This window comes from Protopterus annectens, chromosome 7.part0, assembly GCF_019279795.1.
Source record: "Protopterus annectens isolate FY-2018-M chromosome 7.part0, PAN1.0, whole genome shotgun sequence".
Classification (NCBI taxonomy): domain Eukaryota; kingdom Metazoa; phylum Chordata; order Ceratodontiformes; family Protopteridae; genus Protopterus; species Protopterus annectens.
In genome coordinates, this window is record NC_056739.1 from 1155543077 (window position 1) to 1155570795 (window position 27719).

The following is a 27719-nucleotide window of genomic DNA, read 5'->3' on the forward strand; positions in this document are numbered from 1 at the left end:
CCTGGTTTTGTATCTGACTTGCTACAGTTCTGTGAGATGTTTCTCCCCAATAGGAAACACTGCTGGTTTGTGACAGACCAACAGCAAGACCGTAAGAAAATCCCTGAGCTATGACTTAGTGAAATTCCTTGTCATAAAGCTTCATGCATCATGTATGAAGTTATTCAGCTGCTCCATAATTACCATTGTGTAGTTCTTTTGTTCTTTCTGAGAGTTTCAATTCAGTTTTATATAAAGATTGCTTGTAAGGTAAAATTGTTTTGAGGCAAATTTTATCTAAGACTTTGTTGATGTTAATGTATAGACCATGTATGCTTATTTTAATTATTTTCTCATTTAGAAAATACCATTGGACCCTGAGTATTTTTTTTTATTCTGTAGCAATTTTAATGCTGAAGTGAATTGTTTTTTAGGCATGTCTTTGGAGAAAAAATACAGTTGTGAATAAACTTACTAAAACAGTAGATGTTCTAATAGATCACTGTTGTAGTAGCCTAATCTATTTGGTTTATATCCTGCCCAAAATATCAGCAGTGGCCAACTTTCAAAGCATTAGGGCTCCTAACTGCCAGGGGTTTGAGCAAGGCCATGTAAAAAAGCATTTTGAGTGTCAAAACCTTCAGACCTTTCTTGCCTCAAGAAGGAAAACTATAAACCTGAAAGGAAGAATGCTAAGAAAGGGAAAATAACAATAGTAAAACACGTGTAACTATATACACAAGGGTGTATATATATACGTATCCATCTGCTGGCAATACAAAGCTGGAGGGAGGGGACAGTTACTGCGTCATGTGATCTATTAGAACATTTACTGTTATGGTAAGTTTACTTACACAACTGTACTGTGGTCAGTATTTGATCACTGTTGCAGTGGCCCAGGCTATTTGGGCAGATTACAGTAGTTTAGGACTATAAAAGGAGGAGGAAATAATTCAAGAATCCAGGAGTTCCAGTAGGATGGTCCTACCAAAACTTCTTCTGAACCTGAAACGAATCCAGTGTTAATGCTTCATGAAAGTATATACAGTGGACCAAGTTACTGCCTTTAGAATACTTCTAGAATCAATATTTTCCAGAAAGCCATAGAAAAATCCAAGACAAGGTAGAATGGGTCCTAACTCTTCCTGGAAATGGCTTGTTATGGTGGAAATGGCAAAAATAATAACATGAGACCACCATCTGCTTTGACACTAGTTGTTATTCTTTCATACCTTCATAAGGAGGAAATAGCGGATCATCTTTCCTAAAAGATTTAATTCTGTCCAAGTAGTATCTGCAGTGCCTATGTACATCCAAAAAAATGTAGGATTCTTTCTCTCTTGTTTTTTAGGTCTTGGAAAGAATACAGGATCTTTAATACAATGGCTCAAGGTAAACTTTGAAACCACTTTAGACATAAAATAAGCATTTGTTCTCAAAGAAATCCTGTTCTTCCAGAAAATGAGGTAGGGTTGATGCACCATAAGAGCTTGTAACTCAGATACTGTTCTTGCAGAAGTCACAGTAATGATTAAAACAGTTTTCCTTGTCAAAAACCTCAAATCAGCTTGATGAGCTTGTTCATATGGAAGAAATGTTACGTTTTTCAATCACAAACTTAAGATTCCAAGGAGGAATCACCTGTTTTCCAGGTCGGCTGATATGTAAAACAATTTTTAAAAATTGCTTGACTTGAAGACTGGTAAAAAGGAGAATGTCTAAAGGTAGAGAAACAGTAATGGATAAAAGATAAATCTTGATAGATGAGTAAAAAATGCCAAAAGATAACTCATTCAATCAAACAAGATCCAGAGGCATCCAGGTCTTAAATGGGTTTTTTTTTCTTAGAAATGCACCAACAAGAAACTTTCTTCCACTTAGACATAAAAGATTTTCTAGTAGCAAGTCTTTCATCTTCTTTGTCCATGCTGCACATCATCAAAAATATACCTAAATGCAATCAAACCACTTTGTCCAGGCAGTCAATAAAAGCGCTTCGAGGTTAGGGTGCATCAAACAAGCCCTGTCCTGTGTGAGTAAATCCAGTCTGTCATGAAGCTTGTGCTAATTGTCCTTGGCCAATTTCAAAAGAAGAGAGAATCACTGTTGCTTGAGCCAAAAGGGGGTCACTACCACTATATTTGGAGAGTACTTCTGGATCTTTAGAAGAATACTGGGTATCAGTGAAAAGGGCAGGAAAAGACTCAGGAGCATTCCCATGGATGGGAATAAGAAAGCATCTGTTTTCCAGGCCTGTCTGCAGGGAATATGGAGCAGAATTTCTTTGTTTGTTTTGAAAGGTGGTAAATAGATCTGTTTGAGGTGTTCCCATGGTTGGATCAATTCCAGAAAGAGTCGGTGTGATTTCCATTTGGGTAGTCTGCCCTAGTCCTGCACAGCTTGTCTGCTACAATATTTCACTCTGACAGAATGTGTATGGCCTGAAGAGTCAAACTGAACTGAGTTGCCACATTCTGTGCCATCCTAGCAAGTTAGCAAAGAAGGTAACATCTTAATCACCCTTGTTTGTGTTTATACTACATCACTGTGGTGTTATCTTGAAAAGGTCCTGGGGACCAGAGATAATTTAAGGCTTTCAAATCAGTGATAACTACCAGGAACTCTTTCACACTGTGTTTTTTTTCTGGCTGCTTGTTCCAAAGAATCTGCACTTTCATCCCTTTTGATATAGCCCTCCAAGAAAAGTCTGAAGCATCTGTTATAACAGACTGAAGAGGGGTGATAGGGAGAAGGGACAAGCTGGGATGAGAGAGAATTGGTCCACTCACCACACAATACCTCTTCTATCACAAATCCCAGCACTGGAATATGAAAAGATAAAGGGTATCGATGCTGAGACTTGACTGACCTGAAGTACCACTGATTTTTTCTCATGTGATGTCTTACCAAGGGAATCATGGCAATCATAGAAGCCATGAAACCCAGAATCTTGAGGAAATTCCTTGGCGGATACCAAAGATTGGATGGCAAAGCTCAGGAAGATTTATACATGCAGTTCTGCTTTGCCTAGTAGACAAAAGGCTATTCCTAGGGAAGTATCCAAAACACATTCCAGAAACTATTCTGTGTGAAGAGGTGAGAAGATCGTCTGTAAGTTCACTAACAACCCTGTACTATGTGAGAGTTCAATGCCACATATTAGAAAATTTTGACAATTAGAAAAAGTGTGTGGAAATATAAGACAATCTTTCATATATGGAACAATGCAAATGCCTTGAAATGTACAGTAAGCAATTACTGGGGAAAGAGACTTTGTAAATACTCTTGGTGCAGTGAATAGACCAAAGGGCAAGACAGAGAACTGATAATCTTAGCCAGATACAGAAAATCTTAAAAGACGTCTGATGTCTTTGCTAATAGAAATGTGATGGTAAGCATCTTTTAAGTCTAACTTTGCCATAAAAAGGAATGAGAGGCAACAGGGTTTGGAGGGATAACATTTTAAATTTGGGACCATGAGAAAGGTGATATCTAGGACTAGTCTCCAAGTGCACTGTTTCTTTGGCACCAGAACAATTCTTGAATATAAACCTTCGTCCATCTGATCAGAGGGAACTAGCTCTGTGACCCCCTGAGATGGCATTTCCTCCAAAACTGAAGGAAACTGGGAGGTTCGCTTTACAGATGAGCAGGAATCCCCTGAAAAATAGGCAGACAAAGCCATTACCATCTGTAGTGTGTGGCACGGTTTTCATAACCCATGTGTCTGAAGTAATTTGATGCTGCTGGAGAAGGTGAAGACCCAGACTAAGGGACAAATTGTCAGGGGTAGGGGCCTGGAGAGGCAAGTTATCTTTCTGACTTCTTGAACTGTCTTTGATTTTAAGAGGCAGACTTGCCATTGTTTTTTTTAAGATTCGGTTTGTTAGCATATTGCTGCTTAAACTGCTTTTTAAAAAAAATATGCTGAGTTAGAAATAAAGTTGTTTATTAAACTTGGAAAAAGAGGGTTGGGAAATTTGTGTCATTCTCTGATTCAGTTTCCCCCTTTCATCAAATTGTTTAGGAACCTCAGCAGCAGGTAGGCCAAACAGAACATCCTTGTAAAGCAGAGAATTGATCACCATACTTTTTACATTTTCTGGTAAGTTTTGAGAATGTAATCAAGCAAATCATCTAATAACTGACACAAAGCAGCAGTTTTGCAACCAGTATTAGCAGAATCATAGGAACACTTCAAGGGCTGATTGGTTACATGAGAAGCAGATACTGTAAGGCATTCAATGAATTCATCTCAGAAAAGGGGAGTTTAACAGTTAAAGGACAATAATGAGATTCTGTTATTAAATGCTCAACCTCTCTGTCCTTTTTCTCCTTATTTACTGTCCCTGCTAGGAATAAACAACAATACAGCATGTAAAATATTTAAATCCACTGTTTCTCTTCACTAGAACAGTACCTTATTGTACTGTGCTGGTTTCACTTTCAAAAAAAAAACTTTTATCCTGCCCTGGAAAAGCTTGCTACAGTTTCCAATTCACTGATGTCATCAAGGCCACTGAATTCAGGTAGTTTCCCTCCTCAAACAGACATCACCATGACAGTCCTAAATACCCACCCATACTGTGATATCACAGCTCCCTGGTTCTTCCTCTACCCATGCAGAAAGTAAAGGCTAGAGCAAGGAAACAGTGCATGAGTCAAGTCTTCTGCTGTGAGCTGTCGGTCACAACAGTTAAGAGCTCAAATTACCCTTAGCACTTTGACAGCTAGGGAAGTTAGGTGTGAAGGGGGATGGGAGATGATTCAAAGTAGTACAATTCAGGCTTAACAAAAGACTGCAGTTTAGCCATTCTAAAAAGAAGCAGCAGTAAAAAGCACTTTGAAAGTCTGTTCTGTGACATTTGCACTGTTTGTGTTTTAATGGCATGAAATGTTACTTAAAGTTAACTGACTGAAAGACAGCAGTGTACGAATGTAAAATCAATGCAGTGACAGAGCTTTAGGGAAAAAAAGGCCTGCGTGATGCAATTTTTTTACAGGCAAGCACTGAATTGTGGGATACCTAGAGGCAGCCTAAACAATCAGAATTACTTCAAGATTTCAGACCCCATGTGGTCAGACTCAGAAATTATATATAAGAATACTTAAAAACCTGTAAATAGCTCAAGAGTTGTGTTAGAATGTAGGAAACACCAAACCATGATGAAATAAATATGTTATTTTGAGTCTGTGGGTGCGGTTCTCCTTTAAGTTTCCCATGTTCTCAAAAGAATCCAGTAAAATTAAAATGAGCATGGCAGTTCAAAATTCTGAATGTTAAAGTAGTAGAAGAATAAACTGTCTTTCCAAATCTATCAAACACTTTCTCATCCTTGTCAGAGGGAATATGGTTGGCATTAATAGTGTATCAGCAAAAGTTTTAAACAAGGACATAACTGCAGGGTCTGCTTTAGGATTAGGAAACAGATATGTATGAGTCTGATGTACTTTATATAACCTATCAGATTTTTTTTAGTAGAAGAAGATTGACTATCAGACAAGCTGCTTTTAAGAAAACATCCTCTAAACCTGATAAAAAGAAGGAACACCAACAGGTTGTGGAAAATCCAGTTGCAACAATTCCTAATATTTTTGCTGGGAAATAAAGACTTCATTCTGTTCCCCCTGAAATACCTTATTATAGCTAAGATCTCAAAAAAGTTAGTTCTTCTGGAGGAAAATGTGAAGTAAATCCTCAGAATCTTCAGGGTTAGAAGAAATCACAGAAGAAAAGTGTTCCTCTCCATTTCTGTTCTTCTGAGAATCAGTGTCAGAATGAGAGGGGATTTATTTTTCTATTGGAAGCAAGTGAAGAATCATAGTTTGAAGCATTAAAAGAAGAAATTAATTGCTTAGCAAATACCAGCAAAACTTCCCTGTCATTTGTAATAGAAACATGAGAAGTAACAGCCTTAATCTTGTCCTTTATTTTCCTGGGAGACTGCCTGGAAAAAGATTGACTCATGGCAGGGGCAGTATCCTGGTGGATTAGACATCCTAGATCAGCTGTAAGGTTTACCTTCACCCACTTCTTTTCCCAAGACTGATGAGTGATTCTCCAATGTCCAGTGAGGACAACCTTACAGCCACAGAGTATGCATCTAACTCCCAGCCGTTAGTGGCCTCCGAAGGAGCTACACCTGTAGGACCAAGAGACATCAGTGAGCAGTCCTAGGAACCAAGTCCAGCCACAGCAGAGACAACCATCACTGGCTGAGGCAGTGAGGGACCTGGCCTGACACCCAAAGAAAAAGTACAGTTTTTTTCCACTAAAAGTGAAGAATTAGAAGTTGAAGGCTTTCCCCAGAAGGGTATTTATTTGCCAGCCTAGATGGATCACTAGCCGACTCTCACTTCAACAAAGCCCACACAGTCAGGACACTTCAGTGGCAAGAAAGCTCTAAAGCTATTGGTGTCCAAACTGCCTTTTTATGTGGTTCTGCTCAAGCCTCTGGAAGTTAAGGTGTGTGGAAGGTACCCTGAAATCTAACCAGTTGTCATATGTTAGGCAGGAAATAACTCAAATAGCTTAGAATACTGCAACAGTTATCTAACACTGAGCATCTTATCCTGTGAGAACCATACAAAAGAGGTGATATACTGTAATGAAGAACTACCTTGTATGCTTCATGGATTCTCTGTCATTTTCTTTCCAAAGATTGGACATCTGCTAGAAAAATACACAGTAGCCTCTCCAGTGCCACTGAGGGATAAAACCCTATGATTCAGGGGACCTTTGTTCGATTAGTGGCCCAGTTGATTGACAGAGCAGCAGGTAGGGATGGGTGTACCTCTCCCAGATGGGAGGTAGTGATATGGGTGTCTCCTACAAAGATCCCTGGTGGAGACTTGGGACATCACTGGAAGGAGGTGTTGTGCAAAAAGGAATCAAAAATTGACTTGGCTCAGCTGCTACTGCAGCACAGTAATACTCAGCAAAGTCACCATTGTATGCCCACCTCTATTGGACGTAACCACATCACTGCAAGGGAGAGAGTGGGTAAAGCATTGAAAGAACCCCTGGATGGATTCAGATATGGCAGAGCCCCTGTGATGCCTTCAGGATCCCCAACTGCCACAGCAATACTGGGGCAAGTGCTGGGTGTAAGAAGAATAGCTGGTAGACCCAGCATGGACATGGAGCACTGGGGAGTTGGACCAATAGAATGAAAAAGGTGACCCAAACAAATTACATAGCAGCTAGTAATTAGTACTGAAACTTTCCTGACATGAGATCTGGTGGCAAAGTACTGTTTATTTGCAGAGCAAGGGAAGATGTGCTGTAGCCTTGGGAGAAGATTATTCAGTTTGAAAGTATTGATGGTTTGTGATTTTTCCAGACAGCAATGGAATTAATTTCAACTAGAGCCAAGCTAATAGAAATATCAAGGAAGAGCAAATGTTCATGCATAATACATGAATGGTATGCTGAAGCTGTTCCCCATTGGTCCTTTTATAATTCCTTTGTTCTGTATGAGAACCTGAGAAGGGTCTGAAAGGAAAGAATTTTGTAAAGCTCAGCTAGATAGTGGATTTCAGGATGGCTCTGTAAAGGGATGTTTGCTTATGCTGAGAAATGCACATTTATTTGTGTGTATTGCAATCTGCGGAATATGCCTTGACCTGTTAATTTTATGTATATATCTTTATAAAGCTGCATTCATCTGTGTAATACCTCCACTTTATGTACCACAAATATGTCTATTGTATTTGATGTATTTATTTGCAAGATCTTTAATGCTAAACCAGGCTTGGTGTACTGCACTGTTTTACGCCAACTCTGGATCCGGTCCAGAAAATGAAAAATGCAGATCTTTTTACAGAGAGAAGGAACTAAGCATGGCAGATGAGGCACAGAATATAAATAATTCTAAGTCATGCATTTGCAAGCACATGTTATCAGAATGAGGCAGAATGTCCTTTCACATTTTAGTATATCCAGTCATAGGTTAGGCAAACTCTTCTACCGTTTCACATTCTGGCATTCACCTTACTCCTTGTTAACATATGTATGTGTTCACTGCTGATATAATGCCAACACTGACATGTACAAATGTGAGAGAGGCCTTATAAGTATGTCTTACTGTGAGGAATAATTATATTATGATACAAGAGAAGTTCATGGGTGAGGAACTGCTTGCTAGTCGAGATTGAAATACTACCTGGAAAATCACATATCATATGTTGTCTTGAAAATATAAAAATAAGGAACATCAGAATGACATTTAAGAAGACAAGATAAATTATTGTAGATAGAACATTTCATGTGACCTTTAGCATTTACCTTGACCTTCCTTTAAGACATCTTTAGAACCATCTTTTAAAGATCCATTTGTAAAAGGGAAGAACTACTTCATTATCGATCACTTCAACTACAAACAAATAGCTGCTCACTTAAAAGAACACTCATCTGACTGAAACTCTGACCTTTTATGTTAAAACTGATTAAATATAAATATTTACCTCAAAGATGTCACTTAATTGTAATTGGATAGTGTAAGTTTTCTAGGAAATTATTAACATTTCATTAAGTTTTCAAGAAAAGTATTACAATTTTATAATTTCATAATAATTATTCATTATCTAAAACAATGGTTTTCTAAGATAACTTTTATCAGAAGTGGCTTCTTTGTTTTAGTCTTAGTAATTGCTTTACCAGCTGGGATTAGCAGTCAACACTGTACATGATTTATTAACTCTGCAGTTTATTGTGAAATACATATATTTAGCAAAGGTACTTTTGCTGCACTCTAGAAATTCCAAAGGCTCTCAATGGGCATATTTAGGGTTATAGTTCATATCCCTTTGATATGTTTCATAACTCTTTAACTTGGAATAAAGAAAGCTATAATAAACCATCATACTATAAAAATTGCACCGTGAATCAGCAAACCTGTTAAATTGACTTTGTATGTTACTGACTTTTAACAGAAACACACAAAAAGCATTTTTGTACCCCCACTCATATCCTTAAGTATATTAACTCTTAACATCACACAGTTTTGGGGATAGGAAGAAACTTATATATCCCCACAATTCCATGATCTCAATGGCTTTTCTGCATGCTTTTCTACTAAACTGGAAGTTGATTAAAATTTATCAGCTATTTGCATTACAACAGAATTTGGAGTGGTCGTAATCATTTTATCCCCAGAAAAATTATTGGACACTTAATTTTTCCCTGTCCAAAGGTTAACACTGAAATAATATGAATGCTGCCGGGCGCATTATTTTTTGCACTAGTCTCTTTGTAACTCACCCTTTATCTTCCTCCTCCTTAAACAGCAAAACTCAATTTATTTACTAACATCACATTCAGATTTTGTATGTTCCTTGGATTCTGTTTTCTTGGACAACAAATAATTTCCTTTAGCAAGCTTGACTCCTAATTCCAAGTAAATAAATAAAAAAATAGTTAAACAAGAGGCCTTTCCAGTTAGCAGGATCTAATCTTTGCATATAAAAGTGTTCTTATGGCGTAGGCCTCATTCTTTCAGTGCTGATTGTGATTTAAATAAGGCATGGTACAATGCTGCTTAACACTATTGCAGAATATTTCTGAAATTGTAGTAAAAACACAATATAATTTTTTAATGTTGTTCCACCTGATAGTCGGCCAATTTCAACAAAATAGTGCATGATTCAAAGAAAAATCAAGCACTTGTAAACAACTAAGATCAACCGTACAAGAGGCAAAGACAAGACATATCATAAAAAGTGAGGCATGGCTGGCTATCTGCCCGAGGGCATTATAAGCCTAGCCCATTTTGTTTCAGCTTCGCCACCCCCTTTAGTATGGGGAACTATACCCATATTTTTTGCTGCTGCTCTGTCGAGCAGTGACACTGAGGTGAATTCCCTGGGGTCTCCATCCATTTAGGGAGTCTTGGGTGATGAATCTATCTCCAACGCCGCCCTATTAATAGCTGTGTGGGTTTTAAGTCTCTCGCCCCTGTGGCGATTTTTTGAGGTGAAGCATATTCATCAAATACTGGGTGACATGGCCTTGTGTATGTAGGCAAAGGGTCACCTCTGAGCAAGCGTAAGTAAGTGACTGAAGCTGGAGTTCTTCAGTCGGGGGCAGCAGGCAGCATTTTTTGAGACCCTTTATCCTTTTTATCCTTTTTGTGGCCTCCCTGCTGCTGCCTGTGCTGTGGTCAGATGGTCTGAAACAGGGGCATTGGGCATTACTCTCAATCATGATGGAATGGAGGATGAGAAAAGGAGACTATGACCTCCCTGAGATGAGAATCCTTCATGATAAGGTGGGGGCAATAGGACTTCCTAACTACTTTACTTAGCTACATGGTGTCGAAATGACAGACTCTATCAAACCTGGGTCCCAGGTCCCTGAATAACTTTCTTCTGTGCTTTCGGATGGCCACTGCAGCTAGGGCTAACTAGGTTTTTGGTTGTTGTATTACTATTTGCATTTTTGGCTTTTAATTTTTTGGGCTGGCTCCGTGGCCTGGCACTCTGGCTTGTATCTGTGTTCTGAATTGATAGGATATCTGTGTGTTTCTACTATGGCTGTATTCTTTAGTGTCCGCTCACTGCAAACTTTGTCAACTACTTCTGTGTTTGTGTTTGCTTGTGAAAAGTAGATGCTAAACAAAAGAAGTAGTGGGCCACTGGAGTGGGACACCACTCTGACATGGCTGTTTGAGTCTTGACATGGTGGGACAGGCTGACCCTGTGGTTGTTGTGCCAGCCAGCAGTTTGCAATGGTTTCTTGATGTGGTGAGTTTTTTAATGATGAGTTTTCAGATGAATTAATTCGAAAGGGGTTATGTTTTCAAGCCAGAGCCTTATGGGGGAGGCAGTATGTACTGTGGCCTTCCTCATCAATGGCTTTGGTGACTGTTTTCAAAAAAAGTTTTTGAGTCAAAATTGACTGAAGTCCCTAAAGTTTTAAAAATGGGTTGGATCCAAAGTCTGCAAATTCCCTATGTCTTTCTTTATGATATCATGGCCATGGCCTCTAAGGCTTGGGTGCCACGAGGCTACGCCGGCTGGGTCCATGGTAACCACCTGGGTCTGTGTCAAGCTGGAAGTTGAAAGCGCCAAGTTCTGGTGCAGGTGCAGCAGACTGCAGTAAAGACTTTGATTGTGAGTTAAGTGGAGCACAGCCCGGGGACACCATGGTCCCATGGATGCTGTGTTTTTTGGAGAGAGAGCAGTCTCACTCTCACTGGAGGTGATCAAGGGTGTCTTACCTTTTAAGGATTTTGCCTATCTTGTAGTAGTAGCCCTCTCCTGTTGTTTTTGTTTTTTGGCTGGGGTCCACCCAGAGACTGGACTTTTTCCTTTGGTACAAAGAGTCTTTTTTTTGCCTGGATTGCCTTTGCCTTCGCAGGCAGTCCTGCAGGTGCTGAGTTTGACAGCTGCTTGATTCATTGTTTTGAGTATTGTTTCCCTGGCGCCTGGGGGGCCTGAGGAGACCACACTAGTCTTTAGAAAAGTGTGAAGTCGGCTTTGAGAAGTTCTTTTTTTGTGTTTTTTTTTTCAGGTGGGGATGGATGAGGGACCTCTGTTCAGATTAGTTTGTGATCTGATCTCACCAGTGAGGGGTATACTTGTGCTTGTGCTCCCATACCCCATGTCCATGGATGATGAGATCATGCATCGTGTGTTTGCCACCCAGTCTTGAGGTGTGTGTCCTGATGATGAATATGGATACCCCCTCTTTTTGGTTATTATTTTGATTTTGGGGCGGCATGATATGAGGTAAAACCTGATAGCGCTTGGGCTGCTCTCAGGCCAAGCCTTGAAGGTTTCTGTTTCTGTCACAGACACAGATGTTCTCCATAGGTGGTAGGTTTAGAATTTGAGCCTTGCCTAAAAAAGGCACTATGGGGTGGTGAGAGCCCTCCAATATCTGGAAAATCCAGGGGTGACAGGTGCAAGCAGGTCCCTGCTTAGCAGCGTGGCTTCCAGCATGTCATCCTAGGATACTGCTCAAGGTCAGGGGGTCACCCCTGCCTGGGCTAATCAATCAGAGAGCTCCTCAATCTTCATTTAGTGTAGTCCAAGGGTACCAGCGTCTCTACACCATTACCAGCGCGACTGAGAGTCATATTTGTCATGTCTGTTGTGCTTGCTATGTGTGGCGGATTCTAGGCCCGACAGGCAGCTTACTACTGTGACCTCTCCCTTACAGTCTGGGTGAGCCGACATCAGTGTGTCTGACTATGGAGTCACCAATGACTAGTGTCTGGTACTATGTGAGACTGGGTCTATAGTGTATGTAGTAACCTTCCCCTCCTGACTTGCCAGTCCCAGTCCTATGGAGAGCTCAGCCTCCAGTTGGCGATATAGTTGCATCTCTCATGTATTTGTGTTGTGTTGTGGATGGCTGCACATCATATGCTTTTTTCATCTCTTCCCCAGCTGTTGTATAACACTTCTTCTTTCGGCTTTTCCCGGTTAGGGGTCGCCACAGCGGATCATCTGTCCACTCATGATTGGCAGTGGAGTTTTACGGTGTTGAGTTGCCAGCCCAGTGCCCAACCTTCCACAGAAGGCACACACACACTCATACCTAGGGGCAATTTAGAGTATCCAATCCACCTACTGCATGTCTTTGGGATGTGTGAGGAAACCGGAGCACCCGGAGGAAACCCACGCGACCACAGGGAGAACATGCAGACTCCACAGAGAATCGAACCAGAGAAACTCTTGCTGTGAGGCGACATCGCTTACACACTGAAAGCAAAAGGCCAAATAAAATGCCAAAGTAATGGAAATCGTGACATGTTGATATAACACAATTCTGCAAGATGTCATAACTGTACACATTGTGTTTTCTCTTCCCCCAAAGTTGTAAATCAGGATTTTAAAATTATCACAGGAAGTAATACACAACATTTTGTTCTTGATATAAAATACATTGTTTTATCAAGCAGAAGTACTTCACCCAATCTAAATTAAAACTTGCTTGCTTTGCAGTTTATGATTATAAGAAACATTTCAGAATGATCACAGGGAAGCAACATACACATTTTGCTGTTGATTGAAAAAACATCACTTTCATGACCTATCAGAAATTCTTTACCATGGGGGGCGTGGCCAAGGATGAACACAGGATAGCAGCAGATTTCTTCAGCTCCACCAACTTAACTGCACTGACAGGAAATAATTACTTTAAAAATCAACTAATGAAATAATTTTCTTTCTAAATACGTTTGGAATATCAGTTTCTTGAATAATATCTAAAAAAGAAAGAAAATGTCAATAATTTTCCTGTCAGAAATCATCTTGGAAATTTCTCTTTCATCACCTCTCTTCAAAATGAGTTTCAGTAAGGCAAACAGTCAGGATTCCAGCATCAAGAAAGAGCTTCAGTCTCTGATATCTACTATTCAGCAATTAACAACCAAAATGGACAAACTGGATACTAAAATTGATAACTTCATAGAAAAAACTACAAAACAAATGGATTTGTTACATCAAGACTTGCAACAACAGAAGGCTCAGATTACATGCATAGAAGAGTCTGTTAATGATATGGAGAACAGAATCCAGGAAGAAGAAATTAACATTGAGTTTTTGCTGAAGCAGAACACACACCTACAATCCAAACTTGATGACCTGGAAAACAGATCTAGACGCAATAATATTAGGATTTTTGGACTGCCAGAAAATATAGAAAGTAACAACATTACTTCCTTTTTAAATACTTGGCTTCCCAAAACTTTAGACTTGTCAGAAGCATTTTCTTTTGGTATTGAAAGAGCCCATAGGTCCTTATCTAATTTTAACTCTAACAAAAAGTATCCTAGATCAGTTATAGTAAGATTTTTATCATCTTATGACAAGGAGATGGTATTAAAATCTGCATGGGCTAAAGCACCTATTAAAATTAATGAGGCAACTGTGCGTTTTGACAATGACTATTCTTCCTTGGTAATAACTAAAAGAAAAGTTTTTTGCCATTAATAAGAGAGCTTAAGAAAGCACAGTTCAAAACTTACCTTTTATTTCCTGCCAAACTAAAAATCTTTTTACCTGATGGCCCTAGAATTTTTGAAGACTTGGACTCTGCTTTGCTGTATATTAAAAACAATAAGATATTAGATAAAATAGAAGATATGGAATGGGCAAGTCCTTCGTTAAAGAGGATGGCAACAGGAACTTCTTGGAAGACTTCAGAGAAGCAAAAAAGACTAAAAAACAAATGACATGTTCTATATTTTTTTTTCTTTCTTTCCTTCTCTCTTAATCTCTTCAAATACAGTTACTGCATCTCCAGAAAGCCACAAATATTTTAAAGATTTATTCAAAGTTATTTTTCTGTGTGCAAAGAACTGTTTTTGTTTCATAAATAGTCAAACTTTCTGAGGAACAAATAACATGCTATCAATCAACTTGTTTCTCTTTGTGATAAAGAGACCTAAGGTTAGTAATTTGATACATTTTCTTTCTCTTCTTGTTTTAAATAATGGCATTCTTTATAAACTATGCATTTAGTGACGGGTGGGAGAGGGCAAGGAGAGAAGTATGATGTAAAATATGGAAAAAGTGAAATAATAACTTATTAGTTCTTTAAAACTATATATGCTGTTTAAACACTGTTGCTAAATATTATATCATGACTTTATTGCTTATACATGATTACAAATAATATGTCATGATATAATTGCAAATAATTAGAACTAAAATAGTTGTAAGTAATATGTTTTATGTTTAACTTTATTAATACAAACAGCAAGTAATATTTCTTTGTAGATACTCTTTGTAGCTTCCTTTTTTCTTTCTTCTGTCTCTCTCTTTCTTTTTTTTTCTCTACTCTTTTCCATTTCTTTTTTTTTCTCTCTCTCTCTTTCTCTCTTATAAGTACAGTTATATGCTTCTGATAATACTGATATATGTATATAATAAGATTTGTATGAGAAAATGAAATGGGACATATAAAAATAAGTTATATAATATGTTAAATAACTGTAGGCTTGGTTTCACTGTCATAGAGACTGTAATGACTTGTAAAATACTTCGCGAAGGTTTTGCACTGTTTAGTTTCATTTGTATTACTAAATGAATGTCAGTCACTTGTATTTACTAAAATTCCCGCCAGAATGTTAAGGGAGACAATTTGGGATGTGGGTTACCTCGTGAAGAGTGTCCTCGAGTTGTTTTAAAAGTTTCAACACTCAGAATACATGCAGAGAAGCTGAATGCAGTCATTTTGAACTTTGACCCCTGATTTCACACTGACACATCGCAGATTCAAGAAGAACACTGTTCCAGGAAGTAGAACTGCTGTAAATGGGACTTTGTGATGAAAAACGAACATTATGACATCTAAATGTGAGTTATTCTTTATAACAACTTACTTATTTAAGATGTAATTTATAAAATATGAAAGTTATAATGATTTTAAATGATTCAGTATGCCATAGTAAGCAAGTGAGATATTTTAGAAGGCATAGAAGGTATAACACATATACACATGTTTTTGAAAGCTTACATGACTGCAGCATATTAATGTATATAAATACTTATGATTTAAACATATATAATGTTATAAATCATTTGCCTTAACTAACTGACAAGCACAAGTATCATTATGTCTATATTTTAGAAGAAACTGTCATGTGACATATTTTAAAGCTGCAGTTCAGATATATAAAATACAGATGGCTTTCATCACAATGATTTATGTATAACTAGGTAGTATAATTTCTGTGCAGTATAACTTGTAAACATATGTATGAGTATAAATATTTTATTTACTGGCAATAATAAGTATGAGAAGAAAGCTTTGGTGCAAGTAATTTAAAGTTTTTAAAACTGTTAACTGCATTTCTATGGCAGAAAGTAGGAATACCCTAATATATGTGATGTCTGAACCATTATAGCCTAAGCTATTGAATCTAAATGAACATAAGAACTTATTTTTACAAACTTTTAATAAACTAATATATAGATATGCTCCTTTTTTTCTCTCTCTCTCTCTCTCTCTCTCTCTCTCTCTCTCTCTCTCTTCTCGGTTCCCATTATCAAGTTTATTAGAATGCTATTTTGATTATGAGTGTATTTTACAAAATAGATGTACATAGTAATATGAGCTGTTTCTAAATGTTCTTATTTGTTTATATGAAGCTGATTTATAAATTGTTTAGCTTTGTCTTACTAGATAATTTAATTAAATGAGGTTAACTTTAGTTAATAGTTAGTATTGAATTGATATGGTGGCAGCTGAGGTACTGCTGCTTAGGATAGGGGGATAACTTGAATGGTATGTGCTACTCAAGGTTGGAGTTCTTAACTCCAGGCTGGGTGCTATGTTTAATCCTTATATTATTTTCACCTGTTTATTGTTGTTTGTATATTGTTCTGACATCCACAACACATTTTATAAACTTATTGTCACTACAAATAAAAGTGAAGTTTATACAAAATCCCATAAGATTTTCAATAAATACAGCTATAATTAATGGTACACCTAAAGGAGGAGGTATAATATCATTTATTTTGTTAATTGTTATTCTGATTATATGTTTTATATGTTTATAAAAGCTAAATGATTTCTCTAAAAGGAATTTCTTTAAACATTAATGGACTTAATAACCCATGTAAAAGGGCAAGTTTAATGAGATACATTAATTTGCATGGGGCCAACTTAGTATTCCTTCAAGAAACTCATCTCCTGAAAAAGGATATTGATAAATTAGCCACTAATAAATATACAGTCTTGGTTAGTTCAGAACACACTCAGAAAAAAAGAGGAGTGGCTATTTTATGGAATAAAAGTATGCCCATACCTAAAACTATTAAGTCTTATAAAGATGATAAAGGAATGTTTTGTATGGTTACAATACAGATTAATGGAAAGACATATACATTAATCAATGTATATTGGATACCAGGAATTGGCATTAATACAGTGAAACACCATCTCAATAAGATCATATCATTTTCTATAGGAGATATTATTTTAGCAGGTGACTTTAATTGTATCCTACATGAAAAAGATTCAACTACTATAGGAAAAAGGAAAATTACATCTAATGCAAAACATTTAAAGGATTTTTTTAATTTATATCCATTTGAATGATATTAATAATCAGATAGATTCAAAATCATTACCATACACTTTTTTTTCTAACAGATATAAAACTTATTCAAAAATAGAGTCTTTATTTTTAACCAGATGGTTACAGACTTAATTAATTCTAAAATCATTTTGTGTCCTACATCAGATCATAATTCAATTGTCTTTGAGTTTATGATAAAAAGTACTTACAATGTTCAGATCAAAAGGATACCAGCATACTTAACTCAACTAAAAGACTATAAAGATTATGTACTTTCAGAAGTGCAACATTTTTTAGACTTAAACAATACACCTGAAGTCTCCATTGTTTATGTTTGGGATGCTTTAAAATCATATTTATATGGACAAAGTATCAGATGGTATAATAATAAAAGGAAATCTTGGGACAAGGAATTACTAGATATTCAAAGCAAATTAGACTCATACAAACATAATAATAAAGAAAATATTATGGACAAAAAGGTCATTGAAGAAATAAATAAATTAAATGAGAAATACAAAGAAATTTTAACTCATAAAGTTAAAATGACATTAGAGAAATATAAGTTTTTGTCTTACTCAATAAGTCCCAAATACTTACATAGACTTAAAAATAAAACAAAAAGGTTGAATAAACAAAATCATATCAAAGAAATTTTCTCTCCAAGGAAAAAGAAGAGTGTTTCTAGTTTACCAGAAATATTAGATGAATTTAGAAATCACTTTCACAAAATTAATCATAATAACATTAACATGGAGTCTAAAGATAAAATAAAGAAATGTATAACTACAAACATGAACAAAAAACTTAATAAACAACAGACAAAACTAATGGATAAAAATATTTCATATACAGAGGTTAGTACACAAATAAACAAGCTTAAATCAAACAAAGCACCAGGTAATGATGGTATTATACCAGAGATCTATAAAATTATTCCCAAAAGTACTTATTCATTAATACATAAGGTTTTTATTTTGTCCCAAAATGAGTTAACAACTCCCCCATCTTGGCAATACACATTTATTTCACCAATTTTAAAACCCAATAAAGACCCAACCAGATGCACTTCATATAGACCTATTTCATTACTTAATGTTGACTATAAAATGTTTATGAGTATTTTTGCTGATAGATTAAAGACAACCATCCCAGGCATTATAGATATAGACCAGACAGGCTTTATTGTAAATAGAAATACTTTTGATAATATAAGGAGAACTTTAACGTTAATTGATTTTGCTAATAGGAAAAAGAAAGATTTAACACTTATTAGTCTCGATATAAGTTCAGCATTTGATTCAGTAAGTTGGGACTACTTGTTTATCTTACTGAAGTGCACAAACTTCTCAGATGCATTTGTAAATCTAATTGAACATCTATATAAAGGAGCATTGGCTTACATTAAGATAGGAACATATGTCTCACAAAAAATACCCATTTAAAGGTACAAAACAAGGGTGTCCACTCTCTCCACTATTATTTATTTTAATAATGGAGTCTTGGGCTAATTTGATCAGAAACAGTACTGATATAGAAGGATTTGATATAGATGAAAATACAATATCTAAAATTCAACTTTTTGCAGATGATGTTCTAATTACATCAGCTGGATCTAACTCTTCTATGCAGTCCTTATTTGATAAAATGATGGATTTTAAAAATATCTCTGGTTTAATATTCAATGAAGAAAAAACTAAAATATTACCAATATACACACGAAAAAATGTCCTCATTAATGATTTTAACAAATATATACCCAACTCAGGTCAGATAACTTACTTAGGTATAATATTAACTAAAGATATCAAATCTATTATACATAATAATTATAGTACCTGTCTTCTTAATATACAAAATCTTTTCAATAGCTGGAACAATATGTTTTTTACCATGGAAGAGAGACTCACAATTATTAAAATGATAGTATTCCCTCAGATATTATACTTAATACAATCAATAATACTCCCACCTACAAAAATAATTATTAAGAAATTGAATTCACTAATGTTAAATTTCTTATGGGCACCTAATAGACCTAGGATTGCATTAAAGAAACATACTTATAGCTGGTCTCAAGGGGGCATTTCATTTCCAGACTTTAATTTATATACTATCTCTTCTATTATAAAAGTTATTACTTTGTTAATAGATCAGTCATATGTTGCAAGATGGAAAGATTACTGGGAACTAATTAGCATTCACTTCATGAAAATCTCTTTAATACATAAAATATTATTGTAAATAACCCCATGTTATGGTTACTAAAAGAATGTTGTACTTCATCCATTACACCAAAATATGTAGTTAGTTACCCATTAAACATTATTATCAGTTATCGTAATTTTATATTCATGCATCCTAAGTATAAGGAATGGAATTTTATTATATTCCTATAATGTATACACAAGGTATGCTTTTGTCAACCACCTCTGAAAGAACTCTTTTAGTCACAGAGAATGATCTAAAGTATTGGTATCAGTTGCTGTCTGATAATAAAGTAAAAAATTTAGACTTCTTAAAGCAAGAATTTGATTTGAGAGAAACATGTTGGTTAGAAATTCAGACTTTTAGACAACATCTTATTAATAAAATTGATTTAATGTCTTTAACAGTTAAAGAATCTGTTCCAATACTGATTGATTACTTGATATTAAATTTACAACATAGAGTTTCTGATAAAGGTAAGCTCTCATACATACATAAAATTATCAGAGAAGAAACTCATTACAGTTCAGATACCTATTGGAATTTTTTCATTTCCATTAATGGTGAATTACCAAAACAACAAGATTAACAATATATATTGGAATCTGCTTATAAAACTACTTCTTCCATTAATTGGAGACATTTCCTTGGAAATTTTTACATAGATCCTTCTATACACCTTTAATGATAAATAAAATAAATAATAAAGACAACTTATGTAAAAGATGTAATGTAGAAATAAATGCTGATTGGGCACATATGTTTTATGACTGTATAAAATTGAAGGAATATTGGAAGTTAATCAATGATTTTTCACAGGCCCTTTTCACAGATAATTTCACTGTTTCTAAATCACTTATATTATTTAACACACCTGTTCCTAAAAGTGTTAAAAAAGTTAAACTTCCCTTATTATGGTCTATTCTAGCAGTGGCTAGAAAAATAATAACCAGAAACTGGATTTCAGATACCCCTCCTTCATTTAATGAATTTAAAAATGTTATGACTGAAGTGTGTCATATGGAATTGATGACAATAAAATCAAGAACTACTAGAAAAACATCTTATTATATTATATGGGATACTTTACAAAACCTGTTAAAAAAATCTTAGTCTCAATAGCATGACATTATAGTTTAATCAATTGATTTGATTTGTAGTGGATGTCTTTGTAAACACTTTGGTTATTTTATTGAATGTTATAACTATTTCTATTTTAATTGCTTGTATAAAATTGTTGTGATATTTATTTTGTATGTTAAAAACAATAAACTTGTTTTAAAAAAAAAAAATTCTTTACCATGAAAAAGCAAACTGACTTTAACCAGGCTAAGCTAAAGCATTCTTGCTTTGCAGCTTATGATTATAAGGAAGCATTGTACAGTTTTCTGCTGTAAAAAAAAAAAAAAACATTTTTCCACAAGCATCTTCAGAAGAATGAACAAGCAAGTGCCACAGACTTCCTGCAAGATGTCAGTACCTGGTGATTTTAGCAAGCAGTCTGTTATTGATTAAGTAACACCAGTTTAACAATTAGGTGGGAGGTTGGCATAATGGTTAAGGTGTTTACTGATAAAAAGTGCACGGTTTGATTCTCACATGGGGTGACTGGCTAGGCTTAAAATGGCCCACAAGGGTGGTTAGCCTAGTACTAATCTATGAATGTGTGTGTGTGTGTGTGTGTGTGTGTGTGTGTGTGTGTGTGTGTGTGTGTGTGTGTGTGTGTGTGTGTGTGTGTCTCTACACAAATCTAAATGACTGAGATGAAATGTGCATCATGCAAATAAAAAGAACGACCATGGAAAAAAAGACACATAAATACACTTTTTTTCTTCTCCCTATGTTTGTGAATTATACTGGAAATAAAAGTCCAGTAAAGCTACCAAAGTGACAGAACTCATGAAACTTGTTTAACAAATGCCTTCAAGTTCTCATAATCTTACACACTGTTTTTTTTCTCCCCTGAAGTTGCAAGTCACATCAAATGTAAGTGAAATATAACTTCTAAAGTGAACAAAGTAAAATTCCACTTGGAATCCACCAGGCAAGGCAATGGGCATAAATTATATTTTAAGTGCTTTCATTCTGTTAATCGTATACTTAGAACTTCTTCATAAAATAAAAACAGGGCTAGAAATGAGGTTTAAAAAGGTTGCCAAACAATCATGTGACTTACAACAACCAGTATCTGTAAGAATACTAGTAGGTGCTGTCTTGTAGGTGTACCATCATACATTTGACCTTAAAGAAAGAAGTGATATGTTTAATATATAATTATAAAAATGTATAATACCTGAAACAACAATAACATTTTAAAATCAATTAAGTTTTTGCAATTGCAGAAAACATTTAATATTGTAGTCTCATTGAGTCCAGGATTATGGTCGGCTTGAAACTTTATCACAGTCGGCTCGTAACTTAATTTGCCATTTTGACTCACAACATTCTAGCTTTGAAGTCACCAGTAAAATTTTCAGCACTGAGTCCAAAACAAAAAATGAAAATTTCCTGAAATTTGGGCAAACAGAAGTATGTTTGACCAAATCATTATTAAGATTTATTTCTAGGGGCCAACATATGTTCATATATCTTCTGTGACAGTTACCTGACTGTCTTATTAATGTAAAAACTAGGACAGGACTCACAAGTGGCAAGGTATACAATGCAGAAAGAATCACAATTGTATCTGTCATGTGCCCAAATATCCAAACTAAGTGACTTGAAATGTATGAAAGAAGGATTGCAAATGTACCTGCACTGATTACACTTGCCACATTTAAAAGTCGCAGGCATGTGATGACTATTGGAATAGGAAGCTGTACTATGTTCAAAAAGAGACTTTAAATTAAAAGACTTTTTGTAGGTAAATAGTAGCTAATCTCCTATGACTTTTGCCAATTCAACATTGCCCAACACAATTTTCCAATTATCTGTAATAATATTCTGGATCAGTGCCATCTCTTTTGAAATCAGAAAAGGGAAGTTTTGTCTGAATTAAGTCCCATTGGTAATTAAAGAAGGAATGTCTTTTGTAGCCAGTGAAAATCCTACAGAGTCTGTAAGCAGGACTAGTTGAGCCTTTTGATCCCTTAATAAAATAATTTTTTTCTCTATGTTAATTAAACAGTCCTATGTATACCCACTGGAAAAAGGCCCCAATTTTATTTCGTGTAAGAGAACCATTTTACCAGAAATTTCGAATGACTTAAAACTATACACTAAGAATTTAAATTTGACAATATATATTTTAAAGACTAGCAGAAGAAAGTTAAGGAGGCCTTCAACAGGACCAATATGCTTAACCCTCCCCTTAACCAAACTATTCGACTGTATGAAAAAATGTGTGAGTAAGACATCAAGAAGATGCTAAATGATAAAGTGCAAAGGGCTTCTTTTAATACGAGCCCTGAGTCAAGAGAATTGCTGATAACACCAGATAAATGAGGTTGGTTAGTGGTTTTGAGCACAATAGATTATACTAGCAAACTGGATAGTTTATTGGGGGAAGATACCTATGAGGAGGTTTCAGTTAATGAGGTTAATATTGCTTATGGTAAGACTGACCAGATTGTTTATGGTATGGTATTGCAGGGACAGAAAGATCAAGATGTATATAGGGTCCTTAGCAATAATAAATGTACTGTACCAGCGATCTTTGGGATTCCAAAAATCCACAACGATTTGAAAAATCCACCATTGAAACCCACTGCTAATGCTGGTAATTCTAAGACCTACCCCTTGGCTAAATATATTGATTATAAACTAAAAGACTTATTTCAAAATAGTACTTATATTTTAAAGGACTCCTGGGATTTTCTTAGAAAAATTAAATCATCTTTATTTCATAAGAAGCTCACATTTGTAACCATTGATGTTAAGAACCTCTATTCAGTTATACTCCACAAAATGGAAGTGGACTGGTTTGGGGAGTTTCTGATGTAATTTTCAGAACTAACAAGCCAAGAAGTAAATAACATTACAATCTTCATGGAGTTAGTAGTGGTTAACAATTGCATGTATTTTGAGGTCTCTTACTATCACCAGTCGACTAGAGTAGCTATGGGGGCTACTTGTGCCCTGTTTTTGTGAACACAGTTATGGCTTATTGGGAGAATACATTTATTTTCAGTTCCCCTTTTAGTCAGTTTTGGAACTTATACATTTGCTTTCTTGATGATATTTGTATTTTTCCAAAGGATAGTATAGAGAGAGATTGATTCTGTTTATTGAATATATTAACAAAACAATTGCTGTTTTGAAGTTTAGTTTTGTCTGTTTGGATACGTTTTCTGGATGTTTGGGTAACCAAGGTTTTCTGTGAGCGGACTTTTAGTTCTAACATATTTAGAAAGCCCACCTTCTCTAACACTCTGTTACATTTTCCACTAAAACAGGGCAATAGTCAAGGGGGGACACATTTCTATTAGAGAGTAGGAAATATAGGAAGATGTTTTTGACTGGAGGTTACTCTATGGTAATTGTAGATGATTTACTAAGGGAGGTGACTGCTAAAAGGAAGAAAGGTGTATATATTCCACTGCTGCAGGCCAACCAGGGTATTGTTACTCTTAATAAGAATCAACAAGATAAGGACTTTCAAAAGGCAATGATTATGACCTATAACTTGGGTACTAGTGAGATAAGAAGAATTTTAGTAATAACTGGAATTTAGTTTAAATGAGCAAGGACATGTTCAAGACCCTGGGAGATCAGTCTAGGGCTGTTTTGAGAAAAATTAAGGGTCTAAAACTATTTTGGCAACAAAGGAATAACAAAAAAGTACATATAAATGTGGTATGTGTAACCAGCGTAGACATATATTTGAAGGAGACAGTATCAGTACTACCGATAGGAACTTGATGAAAAGTAGGGGGGTACTATAATTGTAGTTCAAAAAATATTGTTTATGTGGCATTATGTCAGGTATGCCTGGTTTTTATATTGGGAGGACACTCAGACAGCGGGTGTATGGGCATGTCTATGACATTAAGAAAGTCAGTCATCACAATGACTTAGCAGGGCATATTATAGGGCCACCTGAGCATTATTTTAGGTTTTTTGTTTTTAATTCAATTAATGTTAACCCAAGGTGGAAGACTATGGAAAGAGACAGACTGGAATATTTAGTATTGAAATCGCATCTTACTGCTAGAGCAGACAGTTTCCTTGAATTAAAACTAAAGTGCTTCCATAATAAGCATTCTTAAATTAAAGCAACTGAAGTTGTAAAAAGGAGTCAATTTGATGTGTGAAAGAAAACTGTGACTAATACTTGTGTTTCGTAGTGGAGGAGGGCTATTATCTTTTATATATTTTAATATATCTTATATAAAAAATAATGGTAGATGTATAATGTTTCATACTGATTTTTTTTTGAATGGGTAACTTTTTAAGTATAGGTTGTAAGGTTCAGCTGATTCCTTTAAATATTATGTAAGGAGAGGTCATGTGGCTGTTTGTATGAATTGAAATAAAGGCTATGACTGTATTAAATGTTCTGAGGAAGTTCTTGTAACTGTTGGATGAAAGCGCTTAATTTTACTTTTTTTGAACAAACATATCTGATTGTGTTTGGACAGAGTGAAGTAACATTGGAGCCTTCCCCTTGCAGATGTAACAGCTGATATAGATTATAGCACCAGCACCCATCATGCCCCTTTCCAGGTGAGCCAGTAATACAGCTGTAGATGTTCCATATTTATTATAGATGTTTTGTATGTGGGCATTTGAAAATTCATAACATAAAAGTCATAGCCAGTAGACCAACTGAAAATACTGATGAAGGTCCAAAGAACTCGAGATTAAAACCAGCCCTCTAGTAAAAGTCATTTGAAAATAACTTATGGAGATCCCCAGTGTCAGGAAAAATATGTATTAATGTGTGTGCTTAATGCTAATTAGAAACTAAATAAGTTAACATGTTTTTCATTCTATTTTATATGCACTATTTTATATACAGCTGAATTTCATATGAGGCTAAAAGATGCTTTTGAAACTGCAGTGTGCTTTCTGAAACTTGCAAGATGCCCTCTGACCTAATAATTGCTAACACAGCAATATTCATGTTTATGCCGTTTGGAAATGTACTTGAGAAGCAGGTGATTATCTGCTAGGTCAGGAAGCAGAGAATGAACAATGCTATATTCTGTAATGTAATGATTTTGAACAATTAGCTCTGTTCGAAGTATGAGAACACGCACAGCTGCAGAAAGTTAGAGATAACATAGACAAAGGACTGTTGGAGAAATTAACTGCAATCTATACTTGCTTTGTGCTCAAATTAGCCATAATACCTTGAATGGTAACATTGCATATATCTAACCGGTGGTAGCCAAGGCCACGTTGTTTTTCTTAGGAAGTTTCTCACAAAAATAGATAGTACAAGCAGAAAATCGTATAAACAAGCACTATGAAATGATGATGTTAAAACTTGTGATTTACTACGTCAGCTTGGTAGGCAGTCTTATTAGAAAATGTATAAAAATGCCTGCATTTCCTGATTCTAGTTAGACAAACTCTGTATTAGCACGTTTTTGTCTCCTTGCTGCAAGATCAAAGTGCCTTAACCTGAACTTACCGTGTATTGATCATTTTTAAAGTATATTTTTCCTTTGACAGTTTGGTCCTTCGAGCCAGAAGGCTCAGGTCAGAATTGGGCCCGGTGGCATGAACCCATACGGAGAAGTGGCCACATCGGTTCTTCTGCTTTGAAAGACCTCCGACTGAATTGTCGTTCAAAAGAGGCCAGCCACTGTTTCTGATCTGTGATTGGAGGACGAGTCAACGTTCCGGTGGGATCAAGACATGGAGGCTCAGGTAAGGAGGAATTTACCTTTTTCTGTTTTAGATCAGGGACTTGTTACAGTATTGTTTTTGTCAGGGAGATTTGCATGTGCAGATCAGGGACAAAAAAGATTGCTGTCTTGTCATAGATCAGGGAAACAGAATAGGTAGGCAGTTATTCTAGATAAACTGTGAAAAGGTATAAATCATGGTACCACATGATAAAAAGGGTTACATAACAATTTCTAACTTAGCTAAGGCAACATGGGAAATCAGTGCACAAAAAGTTCCCGAGACCAGCCCTTAACCGAAGACGCGAAATACATGCAATTACAGCGTGCCGATAATGGTAGGTATTATACAAAATGGGTTAATAAATACAAATTTGACGGTAATCTAGATAAATCTTCACTTATTAAACTTGTTAGACAACTTAAAACAGACGCGAAAGGTCAGCTAAAAAAGCAACGACAATTAGGAGTCCCTCAGGCACACAGGTGGCTTGAGGAAGCAAACTGCAGGGAACAAAAGATTAAAAATTCAAAAGCAATGTTCTTAGATAAAGAAGACAATAACTTGGTAATAGCAACAGCCCCTCCACCCCCTCCGCTTCCCTTACCAGAATATGAAGCGAGTGGACAAGCTGATCCACCTCCGCTATACCCAGCTGTTCCTGCAAAACCAAAACCATTTGTCAGAGATCCTATCGAGACCAGGTCTCGAGCATGCAACTTAAGAGGGGATATTGAATTGTATGAAATTAATAAAAATTCACAAGCTATGAGTGAAGAAGAGATATGTCCACTCATAGAAGTACCAAATCCACAGGCAGGACAGAATCCAACTTTTCTAATATATAGACCGAGGACACCGGAAGACATCCGGAAAGCCACAGAGGGAATTCCCCATCCAAAAGTTAATTTTAGAAAATTCTTAGAAGACTTACAGGGCATGAGGTTAAGTTACCATTTGAATGGAGAGGAAGTAGAGAAAGTAGTTAGACAAATCGTAGGTCCAGACTGGCACATGATCAGTGGCAACTGGAATCCCCGTGATGCAGAGCTTAGACTACTCCCACATAGTAACGGAGAACTGGACAACAGAGTGAAATGTCTGATGGACTGAATCTCTGAGAAATGGAAACCTAGGGCTGATTGGACTTGCATTAATCAATGCATACAACAAGAAGGTGAACCTGTTGATCGATATTATGCCAGATTATTAGAATGTTTTAATAACCATTGTGGAATGCAGGTACCTGAAGACCAAACACATGATTCCCCATATGAGCAGCAGCTAAAGAATGCATTTTTGAAAGGCAGTATTGCACCCATTAGCAGCTTTATTACAAAGCACATGGTAGATCATCGTACAAGTACATTACAGTCATTACTTGAATATGCAAGACATGCCGAAAGGCATTTTAATAGCAAAAAGAAAAAGAAAACAAGTATTTGCAGTAGAAGATGGATCAGAAGTCTTTGTAGTACAAACTGAGAAGAAGGGTAAGAAAAATACCCAGGGAAACAAACAATCTGATAAACGATCAGAGGACTTTGAAGAGAGAAAGAAAAGGGGTGAATGTTTTAAATGTGGGAAAAAGGGACATTTAGCAAGGGATTGCAGGCAAAATATAAAGGTAACTACAGAAGACAAGGAGGGTGAGGACTGACTATATGGTAGTCAAGAATCACTAGAAAGGAATAAACA